At 41.2% G+C, this 27037-nt stretch overlaps 1 protein-coding gene and 1 pseudogene across 1 annotated transcript in view; one reads left to right on the top strand and one right to left on the bottom strand.

Annotated features, from left to right (window-relative positions):
* The window catches only part of NHS (NHS actin remodeling regulator), a 345093-nt gene that overhangs the window by 299427 nt on the left and 18629 nt on the right, over positions 1-27037 (top strand). The window lies entirely within an intron of this gene.
* Positions 16015-16687, bottom strand: LOC133242071 (calcineurin B homologous protein 1-like; annotated as a pseudogene).

The raw sequence follows: 27037 nt of genomic DNA, 5'->3' as shown, positions 1-27037 counted from the left end.
ACTATAAACAAGTCAGTTCTAAGTTAACTTAGAAATTTAACACAATTCCCCCCAAAATTACTCATAAGCTTTTATAAAAAGGGAGTTAGATCCACTGATACTGAAGTCCTCCTGGAGAAGCAAACATACAAGAACAGCGAGAGAAAATTCTGACCAAGATAGCAGAGTAGAAAAACCCTGAGCTCACCTCCTCTCACAGCACACCAAAACCACAGCCATCCGCAGAACAACCATCTATGAAAAAGACCAAAACCTACCAGAAAAGATCTTTAACAACTAGAGACATAAAAAAAAAAAAAAAAAGGAACCACAACAAGATGGGTAGGAGTGGATTTGTGATATAATTAAGTCCTCAAAGTGAGTGACCCACAAACTGGAGAATACTTACATTGCAGAGTTTTTCCCACAGGGGAGATCTGAGTCCCACATCAGGCTCCCTAGCCCAGAGGTCCTGCAATGCTCTGGGAAGACAAGCCCCCAGAGCATTTGGCTTTGAAGGCCAGCAGGGTTTAACCACTCTTAAAGGACGCACACACAAAAACCTCATGCACACCAAGATCCAGGGCAAAAGCAGTAATTTCATAGGAGCCAGGGCCAGAAGCATCTGCTGGTCTTGAAGAGCCTCCCTGAGAGGTCGGGGCAGCTGTGGCTCATCCTGGGGACATAGACACTGGCAGCAGCCATATTTAGGAACTTATTCTACCCCATGGAAGTCAGTGCTGGCAGGTGCCATTAGCTCAGTAGCACCAAGCCGTGGCCTTACCCAGTGGCCTGTAGGCACCTGTTTTGGGGCATCTCAGGTCAAACAACTAACTGGATGGGGACACAGCCCCACCCATCAGCACATAGGCTGCCTAAAGACTTCGTGAGCTCATGTGTGCTTAGTCACTCAGTCATGTCTGACTCTGTGACCCTATGGACTGTAACCCGCCTGGCTCCTCTGTCCATGGGGATTCTCCAGGCAAGAATGCTGGAGTGGGTTGCCATTCCCTTCTCCAGGGGATCTTCACGACCTAGGGATTGAACCCAGGTCTCCTACATTGCAAGCGGATTCTTTACTGTCTGAGCTCACATGATCATGAGTTCATAGCCCCCTCTAGACACACCTCTAGGCATGGCCTTGCCCACCAGAGGGCCAAGACCCAGCTCCACCCACCAGTGGGCAGACACCAGATGCCAGAAAACTACAGTCCCACAGCTTGTAGACCCAGCCAGCCAAAAGTACATCAGACCCAATCCTTGGACATGCCCTGCCCACTAGCAGGACAATACAAGTTTTGGGACACCCCAAACTTCATACTCAACTGTGTTAGGAACTATGCCTCCACTACAACTATGCCTCCATCAGTGATCTGATACAAGCTCTGGATCCCTGGGCCCTGCAGCCAGGCTCCAGGACCAGGCTCCACCTGCCAGTAGTCTAGCACTAATCCCAAGAACTGCCTTCACCCACCACTAGAGAGGACAATAGCCCCTGAGTCTTCTGTACCCTGACTCCACCCACCAGTGAGCTGGTACTAGCCCCAGGGCCCCCTGGAGTTCTGTAGTCAGACATTCATAAACAAGTCCCAGCAGCCAGTAGCATCCATACAAGGCAGGGCCTGACAACCAGCTGGACTAGGGGCCTACCAGACCACCCACATCATCAGCCCACCACAAAAGAAGGACCCACACAGCCATCTTAGAGGGAATCCCTAGAGCATATAGCTTGGGTGACAAGAGGGGAATGTGCTTCAGGGACGCATGGGACTTGTCCTACAGAGGGCCATTCCTCCAAGGTTGAGAAACATAACTAACCTGCTACATATGTAAAAATACCAACAGCAACTTAGATAAAAATGAGGTAGCAGAGGAACATGTTCCAGATGAAGGAATAAGATAAAACCCCAGAAGAACTAAGTGAAGAGGAGACAGACATTCTACCTTAGAAGGAGGTCAGAGTAATGATCGTAAAGATGATGAAAGAACTTGGGAGAAGAATGGATGCACAAAACAAGTTAGAAGTTTTTAACAAAGAGTTAGAAAATATAAAGACTGATGAAACAGAGATGAAGAACAGTAACTGAAATGAAAAAAATATACTTTAGGAGGAATCCATAGTAGACTAAATGATATCAAGGACTGGATCGATGAGCTGGAAGACAGTGGTAGAAATCATTACCAGTGAACAGAAAAAAAAAAAAAAATGAAAAGAGGACAGTTTAAGAGACCTCTGGGCCAACATCAAGCATACTAAAAATCCCATTATACAGGTCCTAGAAGGAGAAGAAAGAGAGAAACAGGCTGAGAACATATCCGAAAATCTAAGGCTGAAAACTTGCCTAACCTGGGAAAGAAAACAGTCACCTAAGTCTAGGAAGCACAGAGTCCCATAGAGAAGAACCCAAAAAGGAACACACCAAGACACACTATAATTAAAATGACAAAAATTAAGGATAAAGAGAGAATATGAGAAACATCAAAGGAAAAGCAACAAGTAACATTCAAGGGAACTCCCATAAGGCTATCAGCTGATTTTTCATTATAAAATCTGCGGGCCAGAACAGAATGGCACAGTATATTTAAAGTGATGAAACAGAAAAGCCTACAACCAAGACAACTCTACCCAGCAAGGCTCTCCTTCAGATTTCACAGAGAAATCAAATGCTTTACAGGCAAGCAAAAAGAGTTCAGCACCACCAAACCAGATTTACAACAAATGTTAAAGGAACTTCTCTAGGCAAAAAGAGAAAAGGCCCCAAGTAGAAACAAGAAAATTACAAAACAAGAAAGCTCACCAGTAAAGGCAAATATACAGTAACGGTAGAAAATCATCCCCAAAAAACTAGTAGGGAGGTTAAAGACAAAAGTATTGTAAAATCATCTATATCCACAATAAACAGTTAAGGAATACACAAAATAACTACATAAAAATATGATATTAAAAATAGTAATTGTGGGAATTCCCTGGCAATCCAGTGGTTAGAACTCTATGCTTCCTATGCATGGGGCACAAGTTCAATCTCTGGTTGCAGAATTTAGATTCCATAAGCCTTGCAACAAAAATAAAGCAATCATGAGGGGAGGAGAATACAAATGCAGGATTTTTGAAATTTATTCAGGGTGCCCAGTCTTGCCACTATTTTTCAACATAGTTTTGGAAGTCTTGGTCATGGCAATCAGAGAAGAAAAAGAAAAGGAATCCAGACTGGAAAAGAAGTAAAGCTGTCACTGTTTGCAGATGACATGATACTGAAAATCCTAAAAATGCCACCAGAAAACTACTAAAACTAATCAATGAATTTAGTAAACTCACAGGATACAGAATTAAAACACCAAAATCTCTTCTATTCCTATATACTAACAATGAAAAATCAGAAAGAGAAATTAAGGAAACAATCTCATTCACCATTGCAACAAAAAGAATAAAATACCTAGGAGTAAACCTACCTAAGGACACAAAAGCCCTGTATCCAGAAAAACTATAAGACACTGATGAAAGAAATCAAAGATGATACAAACAGATGGAGAGATATACCATGTTCTAGGATTGAAAGAATCCATATTGTGAAATGACTATACTACCCAAAGCAACCTACAAAGTCAATGCAATCCCTTTCAAATCACCAATGGCATTTTTCACAGAACTATAACAAAATATTTTTACAATCTGTTTGGAAACACAAAAGATCCCAAAGAACCAAAGGAATCTTGAGAAAGGAAAATGGAGCTGGAGGAATCAAGCTCCCTGACTTTAGATGGTACCACAAAGCTAGAGTCATCAAGACAGTATGGTGCTGGCAAAAAAACAGAAATATACATCAATGAAACAGGACAGAAAGCTCAGAGATAAACTCATGCACCTATGGTCACCTTACCTTTGACAAAGGAGGCAAGAATACACAGTGGAGAAAAGAAAGCCTCTTCTATAAGTAGTGCTGGGAAAACTAGACAGCTACATGTAAAAGAATGAAATTAGAACACTTCCTAACATAATACACAAAAATAAACTCAAAATGGATTAAAGAACAAAATGTAAGGCCAGACACTATAAAACTCTAAGAGGAAAACATAGGCAAAACACTCTTTGACATAAATTGCAGCAAGATCCTTTTTGACCCTCCTCCTAGAGTAATGAAAATAAAAACAAAAATAAAAATAAATAAATGGAACCTAATTAAACTTAAGAGCTTTTGCACAGCAAAGGAAACTCTACATAAGATGAAAAAACAACCCTCAGAATGGCAGAAAATATTTGCAAACAAAGAACTGACAAAATATGTCTCCAAAATATTATCCAAAATATTATCTCCAAAATATATAAGCAGCTCGTGCAGCTCAATATCAAAACAACAAACAACCCAATCAAAAAACAGGTGAAAGACTTAAATAGCCATTTCTCCAAAGAAGACGTACAGATGGCTAATAAACGCATGAAAAGATGCTCAACATGGCTTTTTATTAGAGAAATGCAAATCAAAGCTACAATGAGGTATCACCTCACACTGGTCAGAATGGCCATCATCAAAAATTGTACAAACAATTGCTGGAGAGTATGTGGAGAAAAGGGAACCCGCTTGCATTGTTGGTAGGAATATAAATTGATACAACCACTCTGGAGAGCAGTATGGAGGTGCCTTAAAAAACTAAAAACAAAACTACCATATGACCCAGAATTCCCACTACTGGGCATATACCCTGAGAAAACCATAATTCGAAAAGACACATGTTCCCCAATGTTCACTGCAACACTAATTGCAATAGCCAGGACATAGAAGCAACCTAAGTGTTCACTGACAGATAAATGGATGGAGATATGGTCCATATATACAATGGAATATTACCCCTAAAAAGGAACAAACCTGGGCCATTTGTAGAGATGTGGATGAACCCAGAGTCTGTGATACCAACTGAGTAAGTCAAAAAGAGTAAAACAAAAATTGTATGTTAACGCATATATATGGACTCTAGAAAAATGGTACTGATGAACTATCTGCAGGACAGGAATACAGACAGAATGGATTTGTGGACATAAGATGAATTGAGAGGGCAGCATATACACCACCATGTGTAAAATAGATGAGTAGTGGGAAGCTGCTGTGTACCACAGGGAGCTCAGTTTGATGCTCTGTGATGACCTAGAGGGTGGAAGGGAGGCTCAAGAGGGAGGAGATGTATGCATACATATAGCTCATTCACACTGTTGTACAGCAGAAACTAACACAACACTGTAAAGCAGTTATACTCCAATTGAAATAAATAAATAAAATAGACACCACAGAAATAAAAAGGATAAGAGACTACTAGGGCTTCCCTTGTAGCTCAGTCAGTAAAGAATCTGCCTACAATACAGGAGACCCAGGTTTGATTCCTGGGTTGGGAAGATCCCCTGGAGAAGGAAATGGCAACCCACTCCAGTATTCTTGCCTGGAAAATCCCGTGGACAGAGGAGCCTGGTGGGCTACAGTCCATAGGGTTGCAGGAGTCGGACACAACTTAACGACTAAACCACCAAAAGACTACTACAGACAACTATATGGCAATAAAATGGACAAACTAGAAGACACATGGACAAACCCTTAGAAAGGTACACTCTCCAAGACTGAACCAGGAAGGAATAGAAAATATGAACAGACCAATTTCCAATAATGAAATTGAACCAGTAATTTTATTTTATTTATTTATTTTTTAAATTTTATTTTATTTTTAAACTTTACATAATTGTATTAGTTTTGCAAAAACTCACCCCCACCCCATAAAAAAGTCCAGGGCTAGATGACTTCACAGGTGAATTCACCAAACATTTAGAGAAAAGTTAAGACCTATCCTTCTCAAAATATTCCAAAAAATTGCAGAAGAAGGAACACTTCTCAACTCATTCTATGAGGCCAGTGTCACCATGATACCAAAACCAGACAGAGTTATCACAAAAAAGAAAATTACAGACCAACATCACTGACAAACATAGATGCAAAAATCCTCAACAAAATGTTAACAACACAAATCCAACAATACATTAAAAGGCTCATACACCCTGATCAAGTGAGATTTATCCCAGGGATGGAAGGATTTTTCAGTATCCACAAATCAATCAATGTGACACGCTACATTAACAAATATAAGCATAAAAACCATATGAGCACCCCAACAGATGCAGAAAAATCTTCTGATAAAGCTCAACATCCATTTATGATTTAAAAAAAATCCAGAAAGTGGGCATATTGGTAACATAACTCCACTAAATAAAGGTCATACATGATAAACCCACAACTAACATCATGCCCAATGGTGAAAAACTGAAAGCATTTCCTCTAAGTTAAGGAACAAGGCAAGGATGGCCACTCTTGCCACTTTTATTCAACATAGTTTTGAAGTCCTACCCACAGCACTCAGATGAGAAAAAGGAACAAAAGGAATCCAAATTGGAAAGGAAGAAGTAAAACGCACTTTTTGCAGATGACATGATACTATACATAGTAAATCCTAAAGATGCCACTGGAAAGGTACTAGAGCTCAATGAATTTGGTATAAAATTAAAATACAGAAATATGTTGCACTTGTATACACTAATATAAACTATCAGAAAGAGAAATTAAGGAAACAATCCCACTTACCATTGCATCAAAAAAAAAAAAAAAAAAAAAAACTAGTAATAAACCCATCTAAGGAGGTAAAAGACCTGTACTTGTAAAACTGTAAGACATTAATAAAATTAACTGAAGACAACACAAACAGAAAGTATACCATGTTCTTAGACTGGAAGAATATTGTTAAAATGATCATACTACCCAAGGAAATCTACAGATTCAGTGCAAGGAAGGGAAAGAGTGAAAGCCGCTCACTAGTGTCCAGCTCTTTGTGACCCCATGGACTATACAGTCCATGGAATTCTCCAGGCCAGAATACTGGAGTGGGTAGCCTTTCCTTTCTCCAGGGGATCTTCCCAACCCAGGGATAGAACCCAGGCCTCCCACACTGCAGGCAGATTCTTTACCAGCTAAGCCACAAGGGAAGCCCAATAATACTGGAGTGGGTAGCCTATCCCTTCTCCAGCAGATGTTCTTGACCCAGGAATCAAACTGGGGTCTCCTGCATGGCAGGTGGATTCTTTACCAACTGAGCTATCAAAATACCAGTGGCATTTTTTTCAAAAAATGAGAACAAATAATTTTTAAATTTGTATGGAAACACAGAAGACCCTGAATAGTTGAAATAGTCTTGAGAAAGAAAGACAGAGCTGGAGGAATCATGCTCCCAGTCTTCAGCCTATACTACAAGGCTATAGTCATCAAAAAAAAAATATGGTACTGGCACCAAGTACTGGCACATAGATCAACAAAACAGAATAGAGAGCCCAGAAATAAACTCACACACTTAAAATCAGTGAATCTACAACAAAGGAGGCAAGAATATACAATGGAGAAAAGGTAGTCTCTTTATAAGTGGTGCTGAGAAACCTAGACAGCTACATGTAAAAGAATTCTCTAACACCATATACAAAATAGACTCAAAATGGATTCAAGACCTAAATGTAAGGCCATATACTATAAAACTCCTAGAGTAAAACATAGACAGAACATTCTTTTTGACATAAATCACAGCAATATATTTTTTGATCCACCTCCTGAAGCAAAGGAAACATAAGCAAAAATAAACAAATGGGACCTAATTAAACTTAAAAGCTTTTACACAGCAAAGGAAACCATCAACAAAATGAAAAGATAACCTACTGAATGAGAGAAGATATTTGCAAATGATATGACCAATGAAGGGATCATATCTAAGAAATGTAAATGGCTCATACAGTATGGCAGAAACCAACACAGTATTGTAAAGCAATTATCCTCCAGTTAAAAATAAACAGCTCATACAATTCAACATCAAAAAACCAAACAACCAGATTAACAAATGGGCAGAAGACTTAAATAGACATTTTTCCAAAAGGAAATGCAGATGGCCAACAGGCACATGAAAAGATGCTCAACATCACTAATTATTAGAGAAATGAAAATGAAAACTACAATGAGGATCACCTCACACACATCTGAATGCCATAATCAAAAATATTATTTATTATAAATAATAAATGCAAGGCAGGGTCTGGAGAAAAAGGAACCTTTGAATACTTGGTGGGAATGTAAATTGGTGCAGCCACTGTGGAAAACGGTATGGTGGTTTCTCTAAAAACTAAAAGTAGAACTACCATGCTGCTGCTGCTACTGCTAAGTCACTTCAGTTGTGTCCGACTCTGTGTGACCCCATAGATGGCAGCCCACCAGGCCCTGCCATCCCTGGGATTCTCCAGGCAAGAACACTGGAGTGGGTTGCCAAGAACACTGGAGTGGGTTGCCATTTCCTTCTCCAATGCATGAAAGTGAAAAGGGAAAGTGAAGTCGCTCAGTCATGTCTGACTCTTAGTGACCCCATGGACTGCAGCCCACCAGGCCCCTCCACCCATGGGATTCTCCAGGCAAGAGTACTGGAGTGGGTTGCCATTGCCTTCTCCAGAACTACCATATGACCCAGCAATTCCACTCCTGGGCATATATCTGGAAAAAACAACCCCAAAACACTAATTCAGAAATGTACACACACCCCAGTGTTCATAGCAGCATTATTTACAATTGCCAAGAGATGGAACCAACCTGTCATCAACAGATGAATAGATAAAGAAGATATGGTGCGTGTGGGTATATAATGGAATAGTACTCAGCCATAAAAATAAAATTCTGCCATTTGCAGCAACATGGATGGATTTGGAAGGAAATGGCAACCCACTCCAGTATTCTTGCCTGGAGAATCCCATGGATGGAGGAGCCTGGTGGGCTACAGTCCACGGAGTCGCGAAAAGTCAGACATGACTGAGCAACTTCACTCACTCACTCATGCTAAATTAAATAAATCAGACAGAGAAAGACAAATACTTTATGATAATCACCTACATGTAGAAACTAAAAGCAACAAACTAGCAAATAAAACAAAAAAAGAAGCAGAATCAGAGATAGAGAGATCAAACCAGTGGTTACCATAAGGAGAGCGAAGAGGGGAGGGGTAACATAGGTTATTATGAGGTTATATGAAATTGTGTGTGAAACTTCTGAAAATTGCAAAGCACTATAGAATTTAAAGACTCATTCAATTAAAAATAGTCTATTAAAAAAAAGAATAGCCAGTAAAACCCTGACAAAAAGACACCTATAAGGGGGGACTAGCCCTAACAGATATTAAAGTATCTTTAAAGCCTAAATACACTGAATTACAGCACTGTGATACTGGCACAAATATACCAGTAGAACAGAATACAAATTCCAGATATGGACCCAAGTATATATGAAAATATCTGATAGAGGTAGTATCGCTAAACATTGAGGCAAAAAGATAGAGAGTTGTTTTTTTTTTTTTTTTTAATGATGCTGGAACAACTGTGTAGCCACTTGTTGAAGAAAAAAATTTTTATCAGAATTTCACAATCTCGACACTACTGACATTTTGAGTCAGATCATTTTTTGCTATGGAAGCTAGCCTATGCACTGTATGATGTTTAGAAGCATCCTTGGCCTCTATACACTAGATGTCAGGAGCACACCTTCCCCTAGTTTTGACAACTTGAAATGTCTCCAGACACTGTTACATCTCCCCTGGTTGAGAACCATTTAATTAGAGTTATACTTCACACCTTATGCAAGATTGAACTCCAAAGGGATCAGAGACCTAAACATAAAAAATGCAACCATACAAGTACTATTACAGAGTAGGGGTGAATTATTCTTTGCCCTTGGTCTAGGAAATGGCTCTGTAACTCTGACAACAGAGGCAATAAAAGAGAATATTGATAAATTTGAACATTAACTTTTTTGCATGCTGAGACACCATAAACAAAGTCAAACGATAACCAAAAACTGGGAGAATATATGTGCGATGTATACCATAGGGAAAAAGGACTGATATCACTAATAGATAAATATCTCTTAAAAATGAGGGACAAAGAAAGGAGCAAAAATCTGGTAGAAATGTGGGGGGAAAGCCTTGAACAGACAATCCAGAAGAAAACATGAAAACGTTTGTTAAACTTAGGGAAAATTGTTCAAACTCATAATTAGAGAAATACAAACAATACAGATACCATTTATCACCTATTAGATTAGGAAAATGGAGAAGGCAATGGCACCCCACTCCAGTACTCTTGCCTGGAAAATCCCATGGATGGAGGAGCCTGGTAGGCTGCAGTCCATAGGGTCGCTAAGAGTCGGACACGAATGAGCGACTTCACTTTCACTTTTCACTTTCATGCATTGGAGAAGGAAATGGTAACCCACTCCATTGTTCTTGCCTAGAGAATCCCAGGGACGGGCGAGCTTGGTGGGCTGCTGTCTATGGGGTCACACAGAGTCGGACATGACTGAAGTCACTTAGCAGCAGTAGCAGCATCAGATTAGGAAAAATTAAACAATATGACAACATACTCTATTCCATTGGTGTAATTGGGGAGAAAACAGGTGCTCACAAATATTGCTGGTGGAAATGCAAACTTTTTGGACAGCCTATCTGGAAGGGAATTTGGCAGTCTCTAACACAACCACATATGCACTCACTTTCTGCCCTAGAAATCTTGCTAAACCTTCACCTCCAATAATACAAAAAGATTATTCATTGCAGTGTTGTTTACAGTTATGAGATACTGGAAACAACCAAGGTGCCTATAAACAGATGGATATATTTAAGAGGTATTTATTCATTAATGATATTAGCCCTTTTTCTGTGGTTCTGTACATGTAGTGATGGAATACACTACAGGACATCCACATAATGAAGTACTATGCAGCTGTAAAAAAATATTTTATGAGCTAATAAGGAGTGCTTTCCAGGACATACGCTTAAGGGACAAAGGCAAAGCCCAAAAGAGTGTCTACAGTATGCTACCCTTCATGTTACAAAGAAGGATATATAAGAAAATATGAAGGTATCCACTTATTTGTGTAAAAGAAATAGTCAATTCTGCTATAGCACCACATAGCCATCCTTATAAATCTTCACATTATGCAGAACTGCACAATAAAAATCAAAAGGTTTATGGAGAAAACAGAGCACAACACTCAAAACATTTCTGTCACACACACATATACAAAGATAGGAACCTAATAAAAGTAGCACAGGTTTACACGTGCAAAATGGTTAAGAAATGTATAATACAATAAATATGTTACTTTCCCTAGAAAAGGCCCTAAAGTGTGCTTGTGGCATGGGGGTCAGGAGAAGGGGGAGATGCAGGGGTGCCTGAAATCAGAAGGCAGGTGCAGTACCGGATGGTGATAGGCATGGCTGCTAAGACAAAGGGGAACCAAGGGGGCTCAGACATGATTGAGGTGTGTGCATTTTGTGTTTTTCCACAGTTCAGGTCAGCTGGGTCAGTTCCTGCGTTCACCTAGAGCTTCTCATGCACGAAATTGTGCATAAACAAACACAAAATTCACGCTAAGCTCAGATTGTTCTCTAAGATAGCACTCATGCTGGGACAAACTTGCTTTTTCAAAACAAGAGTTATGGCAAAACCGACTATACAGGAGAGAGAAACCAGAAACGAATGAGACGGGTTTACCAACAGGGTGTGGTAGGAATGGGGTAGAAAGCATGGGGGATGGGAAGGAGGTAGCATGTCTCTGAGTATATTTTGGGGAGCTGTAACTCTTAGAACCCAAGTAATCTTTCACACGAATGCATGCATGCTAAGTCGCTTCAGTCGTGTCTGACACTTTGCACTCTTATGGACCATAGCTTGCCAGGCTCCTCTGTCCATGGAGTTCTCCAGGCAAGAATACTGGAGTGGGTTGCCATGCCCTCCTCCAGGGGATCTTCCCAACCCAGGGATCGAACCCGTGTCTCTTATGTCTCCTCCACTGGCGGGTGGGTTCTTTACCACTAGTGCCACCTGGGAAGCCCCAGTGTATCACATACCCAACCTGATAAATAAATAATTAACATCAGCCCGAATGTAAAGAGAAGCCAAAATGGAAAACAGGCAATAACAAATAAACCTAACTATATTACAAATGAATAACATAACCACACCGAAGGAGATGGGGAAGAAAATAGCTAACCTAAGTAACTTTGGAAAAACCTATGTTTATTTTGTTGTTTTGTCTTAATCATAAATATTTATTGATGGACTGATGAGTATAATTTTAAATAGAAGAATAAGGCATGGCCAAGGATTTAAACAGTATGCTATTAATGCTGAAAGAGGGCAAAGCCATAAACTTAGGAACTTTAAAAATTCAAGTCAAAGAGCCTCTGAGGTGCTGCATAGATGCTTATCAGACAGTTCTCCCCTTGTAAACAATTCCTGTGTTATATCACTTCATCAGAAAGCCAGAATGATACATCATACAGAATTCCTCATTGTTTGTACTTGAGCGATCTCAGCCAGCCACTCCTCTGTCCCCCATTCCTTTCCTTTCTCTTTGCAGTGGTATTCTTTGGCCATTCCTTTCCTAAAGAATTGCTTCTTCCCAAGCAAGGAAGCACACAGTGAGTCAGAGAAAATCCACCAGTTGAGTTCAGTTCAGTCGCTCAGTCGTGTCTGACTCTTTGAGATCCCATGGACTGCAGCACGCCAGGCTTCCCTGTCCACCAACTCCCGGAGCTTGCTCAAACTCATGTCCATCGAGTTGGTGATGCCATCCAACCATCTCACCCTCTGTCATCCCCTTCTCCTCCCATCTTCAATCTTTCCCAGCATCAGGGTCTTTTCCAATGAGTCAATTCTTCGCATCAGTATTGGAGTTTGTATTGGAGTTGTATTGTATTGGAGTATTGGCCAAAGTATTGGAGTTTCAGCTTCAACATCAGTCCTTCCAATGAATATTCAGGACTGATTTCCTTTAGGATGGACTGGTTGGATCTCCTTGCAGTCCAAGGGACTCTCAAGAGTCTTCTCCAACACCACAGTTCAAAAGCATCAATTCTTCAGTGCTCAGCCTTCTTTATAGTCCAACTCTCACATCCATACATGACTACTGGAAAAGCCAAAGCTTTGACTAGACAGACCTTTCTTGGCAAAGAAATGTCTCTGCTTTTTAATATGCTGTCTCAGTTGGTCATAACTTTTTTTCCAAGGAGCAAGTGTCTTTTAATTAATTTCATGGCTACAGTCACCATCTGCAGTGATTTTGGAGCCCAAGAAAATAAAGTCTCATACTGTTTCCATTGTTTCCCCATCTATTTGCCATGAAGCAATGGGACCGGATGCCATGATCTTAGTTTTCTGAATGTTAAGTTTTAAGCCAGCTTTTTCACTCTCCTCTTTCACCTTCATCAAGAGGTTTTTTAGTTCTTTGCTTTCTGCCATAAAGGTGGTATCATCTGCATATCTGAGGTTATTGATATTTCTCTCAGCAATCTTGATTCCAGCTTGTGCTTCTTCCAGCCCGGCATTTCACATGATGTACTCTGCGTAGAAGTTAAATAAGCAGGGTGACAATATACAGCCTTGACGTACTCCTTTCCTGATGTGGAACCAGTTCATTGTTTCATGTCCAGATCTAACTGTTGCTTCTTGACCTGCATACAGATTTCTCAGGAGGCAGGTAAGGTGATCTGGTATTCCCATCTCTTTCAGAATTTTCCACAGTTTGTGGTGATCCACACAGTCAAAGGCTTTGGCATAGTCAATAAAGCAGAAGTAGGTGTTTTTCTAGAACTTTCTTGCTTTTTTGATGATCTAAAAAATGTTGGCAATTTGATCTCTGGTTCCTCTGCCTTATCTAAAACCAGCTTGAACATCTGGAAGTTCACAGTTCATGTACTGTTGAAGCCTGGCTTGGAGGATTTTGAGCATTACTTTGCTAGCATGTGAGATGAGTACAATTGTGCTGTAGTTTGAACATTCTTTGTCATTAGCTTTCTTTGGGATTGGAATGAAAACTGACCTTTTCCAGTCCTGGGGCCACTGCTGAGTTTTCCAAATTTGCTGGCATATTGAGTGCAGCACTTTCACAGCATCATCTTTTAGGATTTGAAATAGCTCAACTGGAATTCCATCACATCCACTAGCTTTGTTCGTAGTGATGCTTCTTAAGGCCCACTTGACTTCACATTCCAGGATGTCTGGCTCTAGGTGAGTGATCACACCATCGTGGTTATCTGGGTCATGAAGACCTTTTTTGTATAGTTCTTCTGTGTATTCTTGCCACCTCTTCCTAATCTCTTCTGCTTCTGTTAGGTCCATACTATTTCTGTCCTTTATTGTGCCCATCTTTCATGCTCAAGAGAGCATGAAATGTTCCCTTGGTATCTCTAATTTTCTTGAAGAGATCTCTAGTCTTTCCCATTTTATTGTTTTCCTCTATTTCTTTGCATTGATAGCTGAGGAAGGCTTTCTTATCTCTCCTTGGTATTCTTTGGAACTCTGCATTCAAATGGGTATATCTTTCCTTTTCTCCTTTGCCTTTAGCTCCTCTTCTTTTCTCAGCTATTTGTAAGGCCTCCTCAGACAACTATTTTGCCTTTTTGTATTTCTTTTTCTTGGGGATGGTCTTGATCACTGCTTCCTGTACAATGTGATGAATCTCTGTCCATACTTCTTCAGGCAATTTGTCTATCATATCTAAACCCTTGAATCTATTTGTCACTTCCACCATATAATTGTAAGGGATTTGATTTAAGTCATACCTGAATGGTCTCATGGTTTTCCCTAGTTTCTTTAAGTCTGAATTTGGTGATAAGGAGAAAATCCACCACAGGCAGATATATGAACGAATAGATTTAGGTGTTAGGATGGCAATAGCCTCTTGGGGTGAGGTCTAAACTAAGCTGACTTTGGCAAAGAAGCTGCTCTGACTCCTGGCTCGCTGAAAGGTCTACAGTGCTACCTCGGCTTGTGCCACCACTGCCAGACTCCTTGATTCTAAGCAGTTACCAGTGGAGGCAGGAAGCCAGCATAACCGGACAGCTAATGTAACAATATGGTCAGTGCTCTGGACCTCTACTGGGAGCCGACTATGGCTTCTGACATAATTATTTGCCAAGTGCAAAAACCTTGAGGATACTAAGGACAATCTTGAAATCCCTTGGACAGGATGAATTAGGCCTCTCCATAACTCTTTCCACTGGAAACATGCAGTGAAAAACATTCCAGGGTGTACAGTACCAACTTGTATAAAGCATGCTGCAGAGGTGGGGACACAAGAGGCTCTCTTGTTTGGAGAGTCCGAGGCAGACTGTCAGGGCGGCTCCTCTGCTTGTGACAGTGCCCCAAACCTGAGCAGACCAGCAGGCATGTGGCTATTTTCTGAAGAAACAACACTGTACTAACGGGTACCCACAGAGTAGCCACCCTTCATGTGCAGAATCAGAGGCCAGAGGTCAAGCACCCATGACAAGCCATCTGGAAGACTTGGCTCGACACCTCTCAAGAAGAATGTCTCCCTCCAGCAGCCCTTTGATGACAGAGCAGAGTGCAAGGGACAAACAGATGGTCACATTCTTCTGAGACAAGTGTTGGTTCCCAGAATGCTCCTGGGAAGACAACGTCCCAGAGCCTCATTTATGAGCAAAGGTAAATAAAAGCTGCCATGCCACAGAAGCATCCTGTCAAGTTAGACATATATTTAAGAGAGGAGATTTGGAGGCATGACAAAGGGCATGCAGACTGAAAGATCAAGGCAATGGATGACTGGGTGACAGAGAAACAGGAAGCAAAGGCCACGTGGAAAAGGCCAAAGTTGCGTGCTGAGGAGGGACAGTGGGGTAGCTACGGTCTGTATCAGTAACAGAGATCGCCTGGCTGCTTCTTGGCTTGAGTCGCTCTCTCAGTTTCTCAGACTGGATGGATGTGTAGCATTCAGCAGCATAACTGGGGGACGGTGGTGATATTTATAAAGGGGGAACTGGTGAATGGATACTGAACAGAAATGAACTGGGTGTGCCGTTCTGGAATGCACCGTGTACACCAAAGGGAGGTTGCCGTAGTATCTTGGATAGATAATAGGGGAGAGGGAGGGCTGGGAGACAGGAGGACTCTCACGTCCAGTTCTTACATACTAGAGAGCAGGGAACAGTCTGGTCTTGGCCTTTTAGTCAAGAAATTGGATGCTCACTTTCTGCTTGCCAGTTCACCTTCTCCAAAGCCTCAACAAATTCTTCAAAAGATATGGCACCATCCCTCTCTAGATCAGCCTCCTGAATGGTCCTGTCTGTGATGCCACCCAGCTGCTCATCCGAGACATTCACTCCAGCCATCATGCAAAGAACCTGGAATAGCTCATTGTGGAAGATTTTGTCATTTTTATCCAAATCATATAGTCGAAAAGCAAAGTACAGTTTGTTGCTTCGGCTGTTAAGTGGTTCTGGTCCAATCTTATCTTTGCACTTTGCACTATCTTCAGTGGGTCAGAAGTGAACCAAAGATTTTATGAAGCCATGGAAGCCTGCCTGATCTTTTCCGTCTGGAAAGAAGCCGCTGATGAGCCAGTCCCCAAGTGGCTTGATGACAAGTCCTGGAATCCACTGGAAATCTTCCCAGCTGAGGGTCCCATTCTCACTTTTGTCCAGGCTGGTGAACTGGCTGTAGAGGTAGATGATTTGATTGTGGGAGAAGCAGGTCTCTGTCTTGATCCTCCTCAAGCTCTTCCCTCCACAGTGACATGGAAGCCTGAGACCCCATTCGCACATGACAGCTCCTCAGGGAGCCCCCACACCTTTAGAAACAGTGTAGACTAAAGACAAAAGGAATTGTACACAAATATTATACTTGAGTTGGTAAATTTTTTCTTTACAAGAGAACGAGTTAGAAATTCTGAAACTACTTTTTGTGTATACTAGGATTGAACAAACACTTTGTGGATGATTAGTCACCTTTGGAGAAAGGAGTTCCAAATAAGGAAAGAGGGACATCAAGAATCAATCCCTTGGTGTTAGGTTAGAATCTAAAGTACCACTATAAATTCATACATGTATTTTCACACACATACACACACACACATATGCAGGTAGTTAGGCACAAAATATGTGCACATATGTATTTATGAGTATTCAAACGTACTTCCTAGCTCTGTCATCTGAGAGTGCCTTACAAGCAATGACACTCTGGTAACATTTAAGCATATCTAGTGCCTAGAACTTGCTTCTAAACACCACTCTGTAATAAAAAGAAACCAGGACTCCTTTCCAGGACTGGGCTGGGGAAAATAGAATACAAGCTTGGAATACCTTGAGAGGCCAGAAAGCAAGAAAGTACTAAAATAATAATAATGCCATGTGAAAAGGGCATAGGAACCAACTTGAAGGAGCTCCCAATGGCCAAATCTGGGACAGTAAAATAATGATAGTAATAGATTATAAGACACAGCATAAAAGAAATATCCAGGAGTCTATACTGACATAAGTAAACTGGGATAAGTAAATAAATACATTGGGGTGAGTAGCTATTCCTTACAGAAGAATTCTAACTAATAAATATAGAAATAGTGATGGAAGGTGTTTTAAATCACCGTTTAGCCAAATGTGACAGCAAAATTTTTTACAGGCAATATGTATGGATGTAAGAGTTGGACTATAAAGAAAGCTGAGTGCTGAAGAATAGGTGCTTTTGAACTGTGGTGTTGGAGAAGACTCTTGAGAGTCCCTTGGACTGCAAGGAAATCCAACCAGTCCATCCTAAAGGAGATCAGTCCTGGGTGTTCATTGGAAGGACTGATGTTGAGGCTGAAACTCCAATACTTTGGCCACCTCATGTGAAGAGCTGACTCATTGGAAAAGACCCTGATGCTGGGAGGGATTGAGGGCAGGAGGAGAAGGGGAGGACAGAGGATGAGATGGTTGGATGGCATCATCAACTCGATGGACGTGGGTTTGGGTGGACTCTGGGAGTTGGTGATGGACGGGGAGGCCTGGTGTACTGCAGTTCATAGGGTCGCAAAGAGTCAGACACAACTGAGCGACTGAACTGAACTGAATCACTGGATGCTAAAATAGTTGGGTTATTGTGCTGAGAAACAGGATACTTGCATAGTTTCAAAGTTTCTCCCCACAAGATACTTGTTGATTATAAAGAGAAAATAGTAACTTGAGCTGCAAATATTGGGCAGACACAGTCTTAACCCAGGGATCAAAGTTAACATCAGCAGTAAAAAGGCATGCCTCTGCATGAATCCCCTGACAGGAAGCACTGAGATAACACTTCCGTGGGGTTCTTGCCAAAAATTAGTAACTTCAGTCTAATCACAAGACAGTGTCCAACTTGAAGGACATTCTAGAAAATAACTGGCCAGTACTCTTCACAAATATTAAGGTCACGGAAGGCAAAGACTGAGGGACTATAACAAACTGAAGGAGACTAAGGAGATTTGACAACTAAACCCAATGCGAGATCCTGGATTGAATCCTGGACCAGAGAAATGACATTATTGGGAAAATTGATAGAATCCAAACAAGGTTACTGTATCAGTTAATAGTATTTATCAATGTTAATTTCCTGGTTTCAATAAGTATACTATGGTTATGTGAGATGTTAACATTAGGAAAACCTAGATAAGGATTACATGTACTCTATTTCTTGGTGACTTCCCTGTTAAGTTTAAAATTATTTCAAAATATAAAGTTAAAAATAAATGTATACTCTTAGCCATAGATATTTCACAGTTGAGACCTACACCCCAATGCCTATGACACATATATGGCTTCAGGAAAAGGTAAGTTCAACCAGGAAATGCTAGTACACAGTTTATTTACTTTAAATAGCAAAATTTAGATGGCCACAAAAATCTCTCAGATGATGAGAAGTTGCCATGGTATATGACACTTTGGCCCCTAATGTACCATTATGGCATAGATTCCCATTTCAGAGTGTGGAGTCAGTTTGTCAGAGCAGTTCAGTCTGATCCCTTGCTGAATGCTTATCTGTTCTCATCAGTCAAGACCCCTGGTCCAGGCTCAGATCTGCACACACTTGGAATGTTCACATATTCTTCCTCTATACAAACTTAACGCAGGCATTCCCAAGAAGGTTACAACACTCTTTCCCACATAGTCCCTGCCGCCCCAGCTGATCAAAGTCAGCATTTGAGCTGAACAGTCTATTGCTGCATTTGGCCTGCAGTCAAGTCTCCAGGACTCTTGGAGTCTAAGTTCCTGCTTAGATTCTGCTGTCTAGATAGACAGGCATGGAAGTCACTCTTCTGCAAATGTGGGAAGAGGCTCCAGCAGTCTCACCAAGCGTCCCTCTTCAAGCCTCCCCAGCGATGCAGGGCATGATGTCAAATGGTCTCTGTGGTATGGGATGGAGATGCTTGCTATGAGATGGCAGAGGTTTATCAGGTTCCAGAGAAACAATGAAACCTAAATCCTTATCATCAGGGTTGACAGTTAACTTATTCCAATCATGTTCACAGTAATATTCTTTGTCAGACTTGATACAATGAACCAGGAAAGAACATCAGAGATTCTTTGTCATTTCATAGCCTGATAGTAGTTTCCTTACTTACCACACTGTGGCATCCAGGGATATTAAAAATAAGAATCTGTCAAATCCTACTTTTCTTCTTACTAAGGGGGTGCATTTGAAAGACAGGGGCATTCCAACAGGCTTATTCAGAAGTAAACGGAGGACATCATTCAAATTCTGGCCCACGCCCCTTTGGTCGTAGTCCAAAGCTATAAATGATAACCATATTTATTCTTCCTTTTTTTATCAAGAAGAAAAAAATCAGCCTTATCAGAAGGCAGCTTCTGAGAAAAACTCATCTAGCTCACAGAAGAATTAGAAGGCTGAGAATGGAGTTTTGAGCCATAAGAGATTAAAGACCAGAGTTAGCAGGAGGGTTGTTTTCAATACTATTTACCTGCCCTGGTGATAAAGAGGTACATGCTGCTTCACCCTCTCCCCCATCCCCAACTCTGTCTTCTCTTATCCAGTCTCTCCCTTCCTTCCCTTTCTTCATGCATTCACATTGGGGATTTCAGTATTCTACTGGTTTGTAAGAGTTGGGACTAAGAAATGCTACCACACCTTTCCTTTTCTATAAAAGAATTACACATACCACAGTGTCCTAGACAAGTCTTGTTTTGCTTTTACAAAATATCTTCATAGTTTTGCAAGCTTTCTCAGAAGTATTCTGTTGTTTTATGACCTGTCTCAATAAGGTACTGTCCGTAGAAGTCAAGTCTGTCTTGCTTCAGCTTAGGTATTTCCCTTTATCTCATCTAGTTTGCTCCTTTAAACCAGTTAACAAAAATTTCTAACTTTGGCATGAGAACCTTTGACATACAAATTCTTTCCTAAACCTAAGCCTTCTATTCCTCCATTCTGCCTAAAGAAATAATTTCAAATCCTTAATCCAGCTACTCTCCAGCCTCTGTACAATCTGGTCCTAACCTACCTTTCCAGATGGATTTCCCACAGATCCTTCATGCAGACCAAACTCCATGTGCTTCTCTAGAAAATATCCTGCACTCTCAAAGCAATATTGCCACTTGGAATGCCCTCTCCCCTACTGTAGCCTCTTATTTATTCCTTCACTTTGAAGTAAGTACTAGGAGGATACAAAAATGAATGAAACATAATCTCTGCCATCGAAAGTGCATGACTACTAGAGGAAATTATATGGTATTGAATGTCAGGTGTTAATACCTAACTGGTGTAGGGTGTTAGAATGGAGTAAATTGTTAGGATTAAACTTCACAGTAAAGGAGCATTTGAGAAGACCTTGAAGGATGGGGTGCAATTTTGAAAGGATTACAGGCTGAGGAAACCACAAGGGCGAGCACACGGAGGCAGGAGAAAATGGAGTGCGTATACATGTATTTTGAAAGTTTGGTTTGGCTGCAGTGGTTCAACAGACCAGATCCTGAAGGATCTTGTGTGTCAGACTAAAAAGTTTGAATGTATTCCATAGGCAAGGGAAATTATTGAAAGGCTCTGGGCATAGAAATAACATGATCACAAATAGCAGTGCTTTATGAAGATACGAGGCTAGGTATGTACAGGATTAATTTCCTCCATTTCTAGAGCTTCGTTCATAGTATCCCAGGGAGAGAAAAGCCTGGCTTGAGTTTCAAATCTAAGACTGGAGGAGTGGTGATGCCTCTCACACTGTCCTCTTCACTCACCTGTTTAGTCTTCACAGCAGGTAGACAGATTTGGGAAACTGTCTGTAAGTAGTTTGTGACTTTGTAGCTGCTATTCCAATACGGTATTTTTCTTGGAGCATGTTCGCACAGCACCTGGCATGTGGAGTGACCCCAGCAAATACTTTTTTCCTCTATACCCATTTTCAAGGGCCATTAGAAGCAGTTAGCTTTTGACATTATGTTGGCTCCCCTGCTCTCCGCCACAAACTGCGGAAAGCATTAAAATCTTGACATCCCATGGAACATCACACTTGTTCATATTTTCCTCCTTTGACTGAGGAACTGGAAGTAGCAAGTACTTCAGAGGCTTCAGACATCAGCAAGCCAGGAGCCAATGCTAGGTACCTTATCAGTCAAGGTCCAGTCAGGAAAACAGAAAGCACACAGTTATTTTAAAAGAGAGAAGGTATTATAAGACTGGCATGGCAAATGGGAAACTGAGGTGACACAGAGACAGTAACTGCAGAAAGCGGCTGACACTCTGAGGGCAAAAGCTAAGAGGGAGCAGCTGGCACAGAAATGTTTGCAGAGTCCTGGCAGTACCAGTGCAGTGTGTGGAAGGATAGGCTTGGAACTGACAGACACAGCTTAAGAGCCAGCACGATAGCTAAGGACAGCATTAGCCAATGAGTCTGGTTTATATTAAATATTGTGAGTAACAAAGAAAATTCCCTGTTGCAGACTTTAGTTTCTTTCTTTGTAAAACATTACCCTGGCTGTGGAACAGCCAATAAAATTACTTGTTTGTACACATCATTACAGAACATTCTCAGGTTGACATTCTCTTGCATGCCTGAGACATTTCATTGTTCAAAGTATAAGCAGACAATAAGATATTAATACTACTCGCAATAAAAAGGAACAAATTGCTGATAATACAATAACTTGGCTGGATCTCAAAGGCATAATGGGTGAGTGAAAGAAGCCAGTCTCAAAAGGTATGACCCATTTATATGACACTTTCAGAAAGACAAAACCATAGTAACGGATGACAGATGAGTGGTTGCCAGGGGTAGGAGTGGGGGGACTTTGCTGGGATGATGGAAATGTTCTGAATCCTAAGTGTGCTAGGATTACAGCAGTCCATGCATGTGATAACATTCATAGAGATGGAATTTGAAAAGAGCCAATTTAAAAAAAGGAGGAACTTCCCTGGTGGTCCGGTGGTTAAGATACCCTGCTTCCACTGCAGGGCAGGCCTGGGTTCGATCCCTGCCCAAGCAACTAGATTCTGCATGCCACATGATGTGGCCAGACAGTTCTTTTTTTTTAAAAGAAAAAAAGAGGGGGAGGGGTAAAGAAGCAACATGCATAGCTTGTGTGCGAGAAGGTTGGCTTTTTTTTTATTTTGCTGTGGTAAAGTCAAATAGCACCCTACCCAGCTTTTGCCTGAGTCGCAAGGGGCACGTGTCCCTCAGCAGGAGACCAGATGCGCAAAAGCTCTTCAGTCAGCGGGGCTGAGGCAACTGAAGCCCCGGCTCAGCCTCAACCTTGGAGCCCCCAGCTAAGGGCCGGGCACAGAGGGTGAGGGTGGAACCGCCTCACACTTGAGGGCTGTGCTGAGTCTCATGCTGCCAGCTCCTATGGTCTGGGGAAGTTATTTGTGCTATTTGCAGCACTTCAAAGCCTGGCCTGCTTCTCCCCCACTCATATCTTTATTTGGTGCAAGCAACCTTTGAGGATTGATGCTAAGTGGCCCTGGGCAGTGACCCCACCAATTGGCAAAGCTAGCCACCAGGGAGGAAGAAGGTCCTCACTGGCAGTAACCTCACAGTGACTGTGGTCTGGTGAGCCTTGTTTTGTGCTCTTCTGGACAGGCCAGAGCACTTCCTGTGAATAAATAACAGAGCAGCGCTGGGAACTGTGCCCCGCCTCCCCCAGTCTCCCCGTAGCCTTCTTTTCCATCCATGAGAATACTTTCCACATATGCTTCAAAATATAATTTTAATGTGCTCTGTACATTTAAATTACTTCATTAATATGATTCCATTAAACAAAGGATTGTTGAACTTTAAAATACACGTCATTTTGCATTCCATCACACTGAGAATTTTTGTTCAGTTCTAGCTGAGATCATGGAGAAGGCAATGGCACCCCACTCCAGTACTCTTGCCTGGAAAATCCCACAGATGGAGGAGCCTGGTAGGCTGTAGTCCATGGGGTCGCTAAAAGTCGGACACGACTGAGCGACTTCCCTTTCACTTTTCACTTTCATGCATTGGAGCAGGAAATGGCAACCCACTCCAGTGTTCTTGCCTGGAGAATCCCAGGGACAGGGGAGCCTGGTGGGCTGCCGTCTATGGGGTTGCACAGAGTCGGACACAATTGAAGCTACTTAGCAGCAGCAGCAGCAGCTGAGATCAAAAGGAGAGCGATTCTCTGTGGTTCCACAGGGTCTTTCAGGAGGCCTCTCTGAGGGTGAAAAATGCACCACTGCCATTGCCACTGCCGTTCAAGCTCTGCTCTCTAGGAGCGGATCTCATACACAAACTGTCTATCAATCTATCAATGGTATGTGATTCAAAAGTGAATGAGCAGGTACTCTTTTGTATCTGGCTTCTTTCACTCCACATGCTTTTTTGGAGGTCAATATTATGTGTATCAATAGCATGCTCTTGTTTATTACTGTATAGTATTCCATGGTATGAATATAGTACTCCACAACTTGTTTATCCATACTGCTGTTGGTAGTTATTTCTAGTTAGGGGTTTTGGGGGGCTTTTATGAAAAAACGTATTATACATATCTCTGTGAAAGGCTTTTTGTGGACACTCATATTTCACACTTCCATATACTTAAAGAGAGAATTAAAAGGTAGACACAGTCTGCAAATAAACGCTGGAGAGGGTGTGGAAAAAAGGGAACCCTCCTACAATGTTGGTGGGAATGTAACTTGCTGCAGCCCACTATAGAGGACAGTATGGAGGTTCCTTAAAAAACTAAAAACAGAGCTACCATATGATCTAGCAGTCCCACTTCTGGGCATATATCTGAAGAAAACTCTAATTCCAAAAGATACATGTACCCCAGTGTTTATAGCAGCACTATTCACAATAGCCAAGACATGGAATCAACCTAAATGTCCATCAACAGATGAATGGAGAAAGATGTGGTATGCACACACATGTACACACACAATATGGAACGATGGAATAGTACTCAGCCATTACAAACGTGAGATGCTGTCATCTGCAGTAACATGGATGGACCCAGAGATTATTACACTAGGTTTACACTAAGTAAATAAGTCAGACAGAGAAAGACAAATGCTATATGATATCATTTATATGTGGAATCTAAAAAATAATACAGATAAACTTATTTACAAAGCAGAAACAAAATTCACAGACATAGAAAACAAACTTATGATTACCAAAGGGGAAATCAGAGGGAGGGATAAATTAGGAGTATGGGATTAACAGATACACAGCCTTATATATAAAATAGATTTAAAAAAAAAAACAAGGATTTACTGTACAGCACAGAAAACTATATTCAGTATCTTGTAATAACCTATGATATAAAATAATATGAAAAGGAATGTATTTGTGTATAACTGGATCACTTTGCTATACATCTGAAACTAACAGTATTGTAAATCTACTACAATGTTTTAAAAGTAAAAAAAAAAAATTTTAAAGGTGGACACTTGTTTAAGTTCATGTGTTTAAGTTCAGACACTACTAGTCTCTGAAGTGGCTACACCACTTTCAATTCTCCCCAGCAATTTTTGAGAGTTTGAGTTGCTTTACATCTTTGCCAACACTTGGTATTATTAATCTTTTACATTTTAGCCCCTAGTATATCACTGTGGTTTTCACTTGAATCTTCCTGATGAGAAATGATACTGAGTGCCTTTGCATTTGCATATTGGCCTTTTGTAAAGTGCTTCTCAGGAGAATTGAGGAAGTGGTGGTGTCAATATCAGGGAACAGAAATAAACGTATGACTGGGAAAAGCAGACATAACAAGGATAAGGCCATTTTTCCCAGTGTGAATATTTGTACATGTGCTTTAAATAGACATTAGTGTATAGAGTGGTTAAAAGAAGAACTCAATAGGCATCTATTCCTAAATATCTTCCTCTTAGCCTACAAACCACTGTCCAGAATTCTGCTTGAGAGATTTCTTTCTTTGGGTTTATCACCAGGAGTTCTCAGCATGGAGATGTGAGCTCGTCTGTGGGCTTCTCTCCAGCTTCACAACTGACCAGGAGAGTGATGTGAAGGCTTTGGGTATGTGAGGTGCTGCATTCAGGCCCGCTGGGGAAGTATGAAGGCCTTGCTTTGCCTGGTAGAGTGTGATTATGAGGGAGAGACCAGGAAAGGGACAGGGAGAGCCTGCGATGAGCCCTAGACTTTGACTTACCTCATCCTCTTGTTTTCCCCATGGTTGTACACTTTGGTAAAGGTTGGAGTTGAGAAGAGAGGAAAGAGAGCAACACAGTATGAGTTTAACATGATGTTATTAAACATTCTGGGAAGATAGGAGGCCAGTGTCAGCCAGCAGGAGACTTTGGGACAGTCTCAAGGGAATAACAATGCTGTGTAATTGTAGCAGCGAGAGTCATATGTGAAGAAGGTATGCCAGACACCTTTAAGCCTTTCAGAAAGATCACAGCACTTCCTATTTGTGTACAACACATACACACACTCCAGTGAAGAAAAATCTGAGGCAGACAAGTTCCCCTCTATCTCGCAGACAGGCCATACTCTGTGCAGAAATGCAGACTCAGTCTAAGGACAACAAGCCCCAGGGCAGGATGTGAATAAGATTTCAGATCACCTTACCTCACTAGGAGCCCAGAGTGGCTTGCAGTGGACAGTTTTGCTGTATTCAAATGTGCCGCAGCATTGATTCTCTAGTAAACATTTCTCGTGTTTAAGACAGCATGATAGTAATAAATCAGCTCTGAAAGTTGACTGCTATAAATGCCATGTGGTATCGGTTAGATCACAAACCAAAGCCAATTTTTCAAAACATTTCCTGCTGGAATACCCACAGCATTTTAACAGATGTCTTCTGGAAAGTTTTGAAGCAAAACAAGCCCCCATCAGCATATAAAATAAAACTGAAAAGAAAGTAAACTGTGGGTAGATTGTTTTTTTCTTTTGGCAGTAACAGAAAGATAGGAGAAAGTCTTGAGATCTTTGGAGAAATACTTGTTCATAGCCATGAAAGTGTAGAAATGAACTTTTTCTCACACACACCCCACAAGAGAAATTGGGGTTTTGGAAAATATTCTTTCATTATTCACGAAAAATATTTCTTTGACAGCTGTTGAGTATGATGTCTATTATTTCTTATTCTGAACACTGGTTACAACTCCAGCTCTTATTGAAGCAATTCCACAGGAACCCAGGGAAAGGGTCTGAGGCTGTAACTGATGGGGCCAGCAGGGACAGAAATGCAGCAAAAGCATCAGAGAAGCATCTTTTGTCAGGGACAAGATGACTGGTGGTGGCTGATTCTAAAATGGTGCAACACGGAGTCTGAGGCCTCTCAAACTTAGTGGGAAAGCCACAGTGGAAGCCTGCAAAAGGAAGGGGAAACACTGTATGAACTACTGTATTTGCCATAGAAAAACCTAATCAGAAATAATCCAAATGATTTTAATTCCTTTGACCAAATACCCAAGAAAGAGGAAGGTCTAAAATATTATGCTAAGGCAATTACTAAGTCATGGCGAGAATATAACCACAGCCCATGTGAATATTATGAACTAAAATACTCTACATAGACAGACCATCATCTGCAGGGCCTTGCATGCTTGTGTCTAGGTGGTGGAACCAAAGAACACAATCCTTACACACACAAGCTCAAGAGTACCTAGTTTCAGCCCTCGCAAGCTGGAGGCTGGAGCTACTATCAAAGGAATAGATCGTACACCTGAAAACTAATACAATATTGTAAATACTGCAGTTTAAAAAAAGAG

The sequence above is a fragment of the Bos javanicus genome, chromosome X (assembly GCF_032452875.1).
Source record: "Bos javanicus breed banteng chromosome X, ARS-OSU_banteng_1.0, whole genome shotgun sequence".
Classification (NCBI taxonomy): domain Eukaryota; kingdom Metazoa; phylum Chordata; class Mammalia; order Artiodactyla; family Bovidae; genus Bos; species Bos javanicus.
Note: the sequence above shows the minus strand (reverse complement) of the source record. Positions and strands in the feature narration are given on the sequence as shown.